The 12,108-nt window shown below is 38.4% G+C and overlaps 1 long non-coding RNA gene across 6 annotated transcripts in view; it reads right to left on the reverse strand.

Moving 5' to 3' along the window:
* Positions 1–7,264: 7,264 nt before the first annotated feature.
* LOC113609180 (uncharacterized) overlaps positions 7,265–12,108 on the reverse strand; it is a 278,992-nt gene continuing 274,148 nt past the window's right edge. For all 6 annotated transcript variants that reach the window (XR_003428538.1, XR_003428536.1, XR_003428537.1 and 3 more), the window contains 2 exons: positions 10,562–10,731; positions 7,265–8,021 (listed from right to left, as the gene is read on the reverse strand). This is a non-coding gene — a long non-coding RNA (uncharacterized LOC113609180). The remainder of the gene's footprint in view (positions 8,022–10,561; positions 10,732–12,108) is intronic.

Genomic DNA, 12,108 nt, shown 5'->3' on the forward strand with positions numbered 1-12,108 from the left:
GAGAAGTTATAGGGAGTATAGTAAGCAGAATTTCAGGATGGCCTTCACAACCCTCACCCCCTGATACTGTTCCTGTGATTATGTCTTGCTGTATGACAAAGGGGAGATTGTCCAGATAGGGCTAGTCTAATCACATAAGCCCTTGAAAAACAGTTTTCTCTGCCTGGGAGCAGAGGAGAAAGTCAGAAAGATTTAAAGAATGAGAAGCACTCAAGTCAACCATGAGAAGGACTAGATGACTGGTCACTGCTGGTTGATGATGGAATGGCAGAGCTGAGACTGCCTCTAGAAGCTGCAAGTGACTCCCAGCTATCAGCCAGCAAGAGAATGATGCTCTATCCTGCAGCTGTAAGCAACGAAATTCAGTCAACAACTTGAATGAGTTTGGACGGCAATTCTTCACCCAGAACCTCCAAAAAGAGCCGGCCCAGCGAGTACCTTGATTTCAACCTTGCGAGACCCTGAGCTGAGAATTCAGATGAGCTCACTGGGACTTTTGACCTACAGAACAGTGGAATAATAGATGGGTTTTGTTATAAGCCAATAAGTTTGTGGTCAAGTGTTGTAACAGTAATGGGAAAACCAATCCAGGTGAGGAAATAGCTAAAGTCAACTTGGGTGACTGGAAACATACGACCGTCTTTAAGTGAGATAGTGAACATAAGAGACGGAATCAGATAAAAAAAAAAAAAAAAGCATGGTTGATTTTAGTTTTGGAATCAGATCCTTGAATGGGCCATGCAGTTTTATTCACTCATTCTTTTATTTATTCAGAAGTATTTACGGTGCGTATACTAGGCATTAGGCTTGGTTTTGGAGATATGGCTAAAATTGACCTGCATCCAAGTTCTGGCACATACTAAGCACTCAATATCATATTGAATTGAGTTGAATTGCATTAAATGCCTTTGAGAAGACTGAGTTTGGTGGCTTAAAATTCTTAAGTTATATAGTGAATAAATGTCTGTATCTTCACAGCCCCTACCCCCCACTCCCACCATGCTGCTTTTATCACTTCTTATTATCCTTGTTGTATATTTTTTACCTTGTTTATTCCTGAACACAGAAACACCAGAGTTTAATTTTTTACCGTCAATTTAGGCATTATATTGTATGTATGTTTGAATATTGCCAACAGAATTCTTAAAATTTGCCATTGAATCAGTGGACTGGACAGACTGGGTTCTCTCATCTGCAGATTGCTCCTCCACCTGAAGTACACAGCAGATCGGAGGCCACGGATTCTGTCCCCTAACTTGCCATCATGATGCATCCACCGAGGGGCATCAAGCTGGTCAGGAGACGATCCCCTGCTACAATTTGTTTTGTTTTGTGTTATTTTCATTGCAAAAATCTTCAACAACTGTAAAGTTACAGGCTCTTTGTAAGACTTTCCTTGGGGTTCTATTTCAGATTTACTATAAATTTAGTCTTGTTGTGGTGAAAGATGCCAGATCTCTTGAGCTTTGCTTGAATCATGAATTTCACTAACCATTATTTACATCAAAACTAATAACGAGGGGCTTCCCTGGTGGCGCAGTGTTTGAGAGTCCGCCTGCTGATGCAGGGGACACGGGTTCGTGCCCCGGTCCGGGAAGATCCCACATGCCGCAGAGCGGCTGGGACCATGAGCCGTGGCCGCTGAGCCTGAGCGTCCGGAGCCTGTGCTCCGCAACGGGAGAGGCCACAGCAGTGAGAGGCCCGCGTACCGCAAAAAAAAAAAAAACCCAAAAAACAACAAAAAAAACTAATAAAGAGTATCCAATCAAAATCTTGGAAAAAAGGCACAGTCATTTGTTCCTGCCTTCCTGATCTTATCTTACTCCAGCTGGTCTTAAATCGTTTGGTACCAATATTTTTATCAGACTGTTTTGATCCGAATGGAATTTTTTAGAAAGGAGAAAAGGAAATTTTAGTTCCTAAAATTTGACTTAATCCAATTAGAGCAAGAAATAGAAAGAGACAAAAGAGATTTTAAAATATATGCATAAACAATCTCACTGTAAAATATAATTATTAAGTAGCTTTAAAAGTACTGAGAATTAGCAGTGTTTTAAAAATTAATATAGAATGCTTATAAGTAATAATAATAAGGTATGAAGATTTTATACATTAATAGGCTTCTGTAATCATGTTGAATAATATATGAAGAAGTATATAAATATAGATATCTTAAAGCCATTTACAAACAAAGGTTTATTGAAAGAAAAACTAATACTCTTTTGCAACATCTTCACAACAGCCTTCTTCCCATTCGCCTCTTCAGAAAAGACTTCTCAATTAACTGTGCAAAACATTAATCTTCCCCAACCCCATGTCCTATATTCTAGACTCTATCATATTATTCCATTTTACCTTCTCCATAAATTAGCAATAATGGAAAAGGTTACATTTATGCTTCTGTTGTAGTGTTTCCCGTCAGTGTTCTCCAACTCCCAAATAGAATATGAACTCCTTGAAGAAGTTCTTCCTTTCCACATTTATATCACCAATATCTAATACTTAGTAGATACTGATAATTATTTGTGCACGGATTAACTTGCTTTTCAAATATGGTAAATAATTTTGCCATAAACTTATAAAAAGATGTTAAAATTAGAAATAGATACAAGCACTAAGATACAGTTCTTTAATCTCTTTGTTTTGATGTAGTAGAAAAAGCAGTAGGTTTAGAATGTGTATAACTGGCTTTGTTATGGTGAAAGATGTATTCCATCCATCCAAGAAACATGTATTGAGAGCTAGTCATGTGCGGACACTCTTCCCTTTCTTTCATTTACTCATTTAATTTACAATCTGGTTGAACATTTTTTATTTTCTGTAAAATAATGACAATGATCCCCATCTACTTCTCCCATGAAGTCTATGTGAGAGTGCTTTGAAAACTGTTGAGTTACCCTACAATAGTAAGATATTATTATTATGACTAACATATTATCGCTAGAAATGAACATATTCATATAAATGAGGGCCAGAAATTCATGGACTTGTATTCAAATCTTTCTACAGCTCTCATATATGCTCAGACAAATGGAGGGTAAAGATAAATTTCTACACAATTTTTTCATGAAAGAACAAATCATATACCATGTGATGGATAACAATACATTTGTTCATTCATTTTAAAATTCATTTATTTGACAAACAATTATTGTACCAATACTACATGCAAAACACTATGCTAGGGACCTGATGTGAAATGAACTCTTTAAAGAAGGCAATTTAAGGATAAGCCAGTGTTATTTCAAATCTTTAAAAGATCAGTTGATCAAATGATTTCAAATATTTTCATATTCCTAATCATTTAAATAAAGTCTGGATTAATGTCTTGTTCCCACTTTCAACCCAGGATTCTAGCATCATGTAATGCTGATGGTAGGTAACATTTTTAGAATACCGCACCTGTACTGCTGTACTTGCATTATACCATTTAATACTCGCAACAAATCCAAAGGATAAATGTTCTATTTCATATGTTGGCAACAATGCATCTGAGGTCACATACTTAGCCACTATTTTGTACTACTTATGCTTTGTTCTCTGAATGCCTAGATACCCCATTTCATATACCAATTAGTGGCTCAGTAATGTGATATGTCAGTGGTAATTGCTCTCCTGACTGAGCCCAGGTCCTAACTTGTGTGTGTAGATCACAGAAACATACAGTAACTAGAATTCTGTAAACATAGGCAACTTTCCATCTTGTCTTTCCCAGATACCACATTTTGGCAGCATAAAAAAGTGGATCCATTAAGTGTGGAGAATATAATAATACCTCCGAAAAGCTGGGGAATGTTTCAAAGCTTGTCAAGCCAAATCCTGCAGCAAACGCTTCTTTGACTTCACACGACTGAGGATGTCCCAGCATGTCTGCCTCTAATGTGTTCAACAAAAGTACCATTGAGCACAGTACCTTCTATGCTGGGGAAGCATGCTGGATTCCAGACAGCCATGGGTCTTCCTCCTCGCTTACTCCTCAAGTGCAGATGCAAAAGTCATTTGAAAAATACTAAGAGTGTCCTAGTTTTAATGAGAGAACCATTACAAGAAGGAAATTCTCCTTAGCTCAATATGATAAAAATCAGATGTGATGTTTTCCTATTTACAGAAGGAGAACTTTCATCGAAATCCTTGCCTGAGAGAGATTAGAACAGACAACGGTTACACAGAAGTTTGGCTTTGCTGGAACTGAGATATGCAAGAGGGATGTTACCCATCAGCTGCCTCATTTGAAGCCTGAACCAGAGGTTCCTTGTGCAAACTGGAGGACCATGTCTGCAGCTGCTACACGTCCAAGAGTAAAACAGCTTCAGAATTCACCTAATTAACGTTTAGTGTAACAATCTGCTGAAATCTGTTTCTGTGATTGGCAAGAAGTCCAAAAGTAGCCCTTGTTTCTTTTTTTTAATTGAAGTATAGTTGATTTACAGTATTGTGTTAGTTTCGGATATACAGCAAAGTGATTCGGTTGTATATATATATATTATTTTCTATTATAGGTTAGTATACAATATTGAATATTATTCCCTGTATTATACAGTAAATCCTTGTTGCTTGTCCATTTTATGTACAGTAGTGTGTATCCGTTAATCCTATACCCCTAATTTATCCTCCCCCTTTCCCTTTTGGTCACCATAAGTTTGTTTTCTATGTCTGTGAGTCTGTTTCTGTTTTGTAAATAGATTCATTTGTATTATTTTTTTAGATTCCACATATAAGTGATATCATACAATATTTGTCTTTATCTGACTTACTTCACTTAGTAGGATAATCTCTAGGTCCATCCTGTTGCTGCAAATGGCAATATTTCATTCTTTTTATGGCTGAGTAATATTCCATTGCATATATATATCAAACTTTAAGAAGAAGATATAAAAGGCCTTGTCTCTTTATTCATGGAGTTATCCAAAACTGTGGGCAAGGCGGTTCAATGTACATCCAATTATGATTAGATCTTCCCCTTCTTCTACATAGAATTCTGTATATTGCATGCAGAACAATGCATCCAGATAAGTCTAGATTTAGGGGGGGACCACTGCTGTCACTGTCCTGTTTAGCTTCACTGGCATTACTTCAACATGGCCCGAATCTCCTTCTCTGTTGTAGGAAGGTCCAACGAGCTGGAGATCAGAGATTCTTGGCTCTTGTCCCACACGGCTACCAGTAAGCCATGTATGACCTTGGTTATGTCTCTTTATTTCTCCAGCCAATGAATGAGAGTTTGGAAATTTCTTTCTAAATCTAAAACCCTCTTTTTTGTTACTTTCTTTTAAGTCGACATTTCTTTTCATCCGTGGACACCTCCATGACTTTAGCTATTTGTTCACATCCCTTCTATCCTGAACAATCCAAACACTCTAATGAGGCTTCTTCAAATTCAACCGTTCTCTTGTACGGAAGCTTTAGTCTTTAAGTAGGACACACCATATATTTTCCAAGTTACTGAACTTTGGGAACAAAGGAGGGTCTGAGAGATATCAATAATTTGTAGAGATTTTATTGGAAGGGAGGGGAATAATAGCAGTCTATGTTTGTTGTAGACGATTTGAGGAGGGCTTTGCTTGGGAAAGCAGAAGTGCAGCCAATTATCTCGTGCTTCTCAGTGACATCTGAGAATGAAGTTCTGAAACCCTAAACAGAGCTCACCAAGACCAGAATATGATTCTGTCCCTACATCCTTCCTGACATTAAAATTTTATTTATTATTTTTATTTCATATATTTCATATTACTATTGCTTCATTGTTTCAGTGGTAGTTCTGCTTTTTTCAACTGAAAAAAAGAAGCTTACATCGTAGAAGTTCATTGTTAATCAGTAGCACAAAACTAAGAATACACAAATAAGAATGGTAATAAAGGATCCTTAACAACAACTTATGCTACTAGAGTACAAAATAGTATATGTCACACTATTTAATAATATGAAACCAATTTCTAGTTATCTTAAATGTTTTTTTCTTTTTTAAAGCTTATTTAATTAGGAAAGGAAGAGCTAAGTGAAACCTTTGGGAATACTTCTGAATAAAAGAAACAAAAACACACCCTTTTAAAACGTTTTTAGGTGTTGCCAGAAGGTGGTGTAAAAAGTCCAGTCTAGCCTGGTTGTCTTGCAGCAAGGAGAGGCTAAGGGAGGTTAAAGGGGGAAAGAGTCCCCCTCAGAAGAGGTAAAGCAGGGCAGTGGAGCAGCTGGAACTGGGGGTGCTGGTGTTGGAGTGGGCGGGGAAAAGTGGTGGTAAGTTTATTTGCAAATCAGGAAACTTGGGTCCTGCCTGTAGTACTTTCTCCCGAGGCCGAGTTCCCCCCTCTCCTCAGGACAGTCATGCTTCTCTTCAGGTCACCTCCTAACTAACATGAATCTCTCTTTTTCTTTCTAAACCTCCCTCAAAGATGATTTTTGTCTTTAGAAGTGACCACACATAATATATACCCTATGGAGAGCAACTTTTCTTCTTTAGTCATAACACATTTTTGAGTGGAGTCCATGAATCTTTTCATAGACTGTGAACTGCCCGGTACTGTAACCTATAACCAATGATCCAAAGAGACTAGTTACCACTGATCAGGTGTCATGCCTTTAATCCACATTCCTCCCATTTCACTTGAGGGAACTGGGAGAGTATGTGAAAGGGTAGTTATATCAGAGAGATGTTCCACAGGCTTCAACTTGACGTTGTTGGAAGAGCATCCAGGTGTTTCAACATGTTCCATCTGGGCTGTCCACTCACATTGGCAGAGCAGGGCAACCCCGGAGGAAGTCAACCTGGAGGATCCCCTGTGGGGTATTGGTTTTCCTTTTCCCAGCAAAAGGTCTGGGCATGAGAGGAAAGTCCTGTTGCTATTACTGAATCGCATTCTTTGAGGTGGTTGGTTTTTCTACTGATGTGCATAGCTGAGATTAGCAGCCCAAAAAAGCACTTGGAAAATTTTATTTTTCTGGTAAACATTACTCACCCTCAAGGCAAGTGTTCCTCTGTGGGAATATTATTAATTGGGGATATTCCTCAAGAAGTAATTGATATATGACTGTTGAGTGAAAGAGCTGCCTGATATATAAATATATGTCTATTGTCAGTTCAAAACTAGTATTTGATCGGTCTTGGGTGCTTTAGGTCCTGGTGATCAATACAGTGGTTCTTGCTGTCTTCTGAGCTTTTTTCCATAACTGCAATGGCAGGTACAGCAAGATAAGCACCAAAAGAAAAGCAGATCAAAGTTCCCCTGGTATTTTAAAGACAGGGTCTGTTACATTTGGAAAATGTCTTTGCAGGAAGTAGAATTAAAGATGGATCATGTATATGGAGCACCTGTAGTGATTCAATGAAACACCAAGTATCTACAGGTCCGGTTTGCCATAACAATGTTAACAAAAGCCAACATTCACTGAATGCTTACTATGTACCGAGCATGGCGCTATGGATGCCACATATTTATTCTTCACGATAGCCCCTTAGTTAGGCACTTTCATTACCTTTATTTTATAAGAAGACAATCGTGGCACAGAAAAGTTAAACAACCTGCCTAAAGTCACACAGCTGATAAGTGGTTGAGGAAGGATATGCAAGCTGCCAGGCCAGGTTACAGAGCCCAGTCTCTTACCCACCACATGGTACAAGCTCTGTTTTGAACTCTACAGATGAACATAATAGTACAGGAATGAGAGAAATGAGCTCACTGCTTTAGTACCTGGTCTGTTAAGGAACCCATCGGCTTGGCAACCTTATATATTTGGAGTATAATTGCAAACCAGGAATAAAAAAAATACAGCAGCTGCGAGCTGCTAAAAACACACTCAATCAAGGCGCTAAGGCACGGTTACCGTATCCTTGGGTGGCCATAGCTGGCCTCACTTCAACTGTATTTACTATCATCACACATACATCACAATTATTACCATATCACACAACTTATTAATGGTTACTATAGATGTAAATTGTTTCCAAATCCAAGGCAATTCAGATCTGCAGTCGTTGACTTCTATATTCACAGAAGAGAGTGAGTCCAGAGGAAATGATGAGAAAAGAGCTAAATGGAAAAAAAAAATGTTTATAAGTTTAGTGCAAGGGTCCAAATCCTTATCAATTTTAATAAACCCCAGAACCATCATATCCTTGCAACAGAGCTCATTAAGAAATGTCCATGTGGGTGATACTAAGTGATGAAGAAAATCTCAAGTGACATTTGATTACTGGTTCAAGAAGAAGAAAACATAAAAAGCTGTTGAGAAAGACTTCTATTCAAATTAGTTACTTTTGAAACTGACATATAATACTTCAGGGAGTAAATACCCTGCTAGAAGCAAAGCACATCTATCCACAGCAACGTTCCCTGCAGGGTCCATGTGGTGAAGGTTGATTGCATTTTTCACTTCTGTAAGATAGCAAACCTCCTGAAACAAAGGGCCTGAGCATCATGACATTGCACGGGTAGAGTTGGTGCCTGCTGGGCACGGAGGGCCATCTCACAGCGTGCGGCTGCCAGCAGGAAGAGACCTTTTAGGGTAAGACCAGCTTTGAAGATCCAGTCAGGAGGCAGGGCTGATGGGAGGTGGCATTTCTGTCTACAGGACTTCAAAGTAGTTTATTTACCATGATAGATGTAAAAAAAAAAATGAACATGATTCACATATTAGCAAACAAATGTGCATAACTTATTCTTTGGTTTAAGACTCAGAGTTCAGACCTGTCTTGCCAACACCTGATAAAGTTTTCATTAAAATGCTGACTGTCTTAATAATGGACTAGAGGTCTCAGCCTGAGAAGCAAAAATATACAAGCACCTTTCTCTTCATTACTTTAAAAACCACTATCCTAGTATAGAACTGATGCTTTTAGTAGTGTATCTACTATGACATAGGAAGCAAACATGTGAAAAACATTCCCTTAATATTCAGCTTTATTTCACATACTCTGAACACTCAGGTTTTGGAAAATGAGCACTTCTTTATAAAACAGCATCAATTGCATTAAAATACCCATCAAAAATCTGTTTTCTTCTGCTTTTTTCTATCATAACTCTCCAGTTAAAAAAAAGAAACACAACAGTTAAATGATGTCACCTTGGGGAGCTTATGTGGTAAAATTAGAATTAGGAAGAAACTTCTTATTAATATATTTGTTTTTAATGTGACAACCAAAAAACTTTGCTGTTAAGCTGAGTATTAAGTCTAGAATACATAGAAGGTTTTTCTTCTCTGGAGAAGGGAAAGATATCAACAAACACTAAGGCCCTACTGTAGATCCTACTATATATACAACCCTACACCATGCACAGAGAATACACTAGTGAGGAAAAGAGAAAAGGTGTAGGTTCGGAGTCCAGTGAGTCAGATACGTGTTCAACTGCCTAACAACACAGGAAGTAACTACAGGTACCCTACTGCCAGGAAAGAAGGAGCTCAGGTACATGGAGAGGAAGCAAGTGGCTCTCTGGGCAGGAAGTGGGGAGGGAGGGGAACAAGGGGACAATGGGAGGGGAGGGTGATATAGAAGTTAAGATCCCCAGTTCTGAATTCAGCCAACAGACCTGGATTGTAAACCTAGCCTTACGACTTCCTAGTAAGGGAACCTTAAGCAAATTGTTTATCTTCAATGTGCCTTTCCTGTAACATGGGAATAATAACACGACCTTCCTCCTTGGGTTGTTTTGAGCATTAAATGAGACCATGCATAGAAAATGAGAGCTCAGTACCAGCATAGAGTTGCCTCTAATAAATGTCAGTCAAAAATAAAGAAAGAAGGGGGCTATTCCAGTCGAGGAAGAGACACTTGAGTTTGGTTGAAGAATGGCTAGGTGGACAAGGGTGACGACAGAGGAGCACGAAGTAGAAAATTACACGTGAGGGAATTGTTTGGAAAAAAGCAAAGAGCGATCGGAGTAGATCCTCCATGAGGTGAGGAGTAATAGGGTGGGAGTGAGTGAATAATACAAGGGAAAGTGAAAGTTTGGTTCATTGCCACCCCCAGTCACAATTAAGAGGGGGAAAAATATCAACTAAAAGTTATGGTCTTCATTAGGTGCCTGAGTGCCTAGCACTCTCTGGGCATAAAACAGATGTTTATATTAATTATGAATTGGCTTTATTTAAATATAGCAGCTATAAATCTCAGGCTACCACTCAGGCTGCATCCCATCGGACCTATCACCAGCATTTGACATGAATGATCATCCCTTTAGACTTTCTTCGGTTGGGTTCCAGGATACTGCACATTCTTGGTTTTCTTATTATTGCACTGTTGCCTATGTCTGATTCTCGTTATATTCAACAAGCTAGTGACAAAGAAATACTGGCATCTCTCCCTTTGGGAAGAATTGACCATACAAATCACCATGGAATTTGGACACTTTCTCCTCTTCTCTGCAGAACCTCTCCAAGGAACCACCTACACACAGCTCTCTCCTGTCCTGCTGGCTACTCTACCTGCCCTACTCCATCCCCTCGTTGACTGACTTTCTTGCCTCTTATCCCATGTACTCTGGACCATCGTGTCTCTTCTTTCTTGAAGTCTTCTGTGATACCAAAACAAGCCGTATAAGATGTAATTTAATAAAATCAAAAGGATTACAGGATGAAGATGTCCCATGGAGTGTAGGCGCAGAATGACTTCCCGTGGTGTTGGCTTCTCATGCTCGGTCAATGTACTTGGGAAACTAGTACTTGTCCATAGCAGGGACCTAATCTCAGCAATCTGCCACAACTCCGGCTGGTCTTTCTCTCCCCTCATGAAGTCAGTTCCTGGAATATCAGAAGATTTATAAATCTATGTTTTTTAAGTCTGTGGTATTCTGCGATAGCAGCCTGGACTTCCACCTTCCAAGGTCACTCCAACCTCTGCATCTGCCTCCCTTCTCTCTCTCTAACTTTGACCCTCTTGCTCCCTTTTATGAGTCTCGTGATTACATTGGGTCCCCCAGGATAATCTCCCCATCTCAAGATCTTTAACTTAGTCATACCCATGAAGTCCTTTTTTTTTGTCATATAAAGTAACATATCCAAATTCTGGGGATTGGAACATAGACATCTTTTTTAGGGGGAGTTATTCTATCTACTACAGTTTCTTAGTGTGAGACGCTAAAGTTTAATGTTCAGTAGACCCAGACTATCTGACCCTGAAACCATGAGGAAGCTTCAGCTTTCCATAGTTAACATTTTCCTGAGCAGTAACTATGTTCCAAGCTCTACAGGATCTGTTGGGAACGTAAAACAATAGCAACAGCAAAACAGTAATAATAACAAATATCACAACTACCCATATGTGAATACTTTTATGTATCAAGCAGTTGAGACAAATTATCTCTAAATTTCACAAGAATTCTGAAAGATTTTACTTCCATTTTACCTACAATTGCAGAAAACAAGGCTCCAAATGAGTGAAACATCAAGAACTGGAATTTGAACATGGATTTTCTCATTACAAAATGTAAGCTTTTGAACTAAAATACATTGCCTTTCCCCCCAACTTTTTCCATCAGGATACCTTAGGGCTTTTCCTATGTCCATATCGATAAAGAACTACTTTCATTCATTCATTCATTCATCAACTCACTCTATATGAAGAGGTGCGTTCAATAGGTCTGACCCCTGCTCTCAGGTGAGTTACAGTCTAGTCTAGCCTGAATGTGAATTTTATTACAGAAACATAATTCTCTTTTCTTTGTCCCTTTTTAAAAATTTGTTAGAAGATTAAAACATTTTTTTTTTACTTTCTTGTGAGATTTGAATATTAAAATCTTTTTGTCCTGAAGGAAAGAATAGGTTCTAATTGCCGATGAGTCAGTTTCTGATTATACTGTGGCATAAAATCTAGTTTTCAAATAATATTTGAGGTCAGAGGTAGTGATTTGGAAAAGAAGGAGATAAGGAGAAGTCTTCTTTTGAACTGTAAAGAGTTATACCTGGAGAGATGAGATGGGGATAGTTCAGCAAGATGTGTCTGTGCAAAACAATTAGAATCTCATTACGATGGAATTTCCTCCTGACCCAGTGGGTGTGGACTTTGTAAGGGAATTAGTTTGCTTTGTAGACAATAGAGAAATAAATTATTTCTTGAGCCTAGGATTTATAACTGCCATATATATATATATATATATATATATATATATATATATATAT

The sequence above is a fragment of the Aethalodelphis obliquidens genome, unplaced genomic scaffold (assembly GCF_003676395.1).
Source record: "Aethalodelphis obliquidens isolate GAN/ISIS:26980383/991018 unplaced genomic scaffold, ASM367639v1 scaffold3, whole genome shotgun sequence".
NCBI classification, from domain to species: Eukaryota; Metazoa; Chordata; class Mammalia; order Artiodactyla; family Delphinidae; genus Aethalodelphis; species Aethalodelphis obliquidens.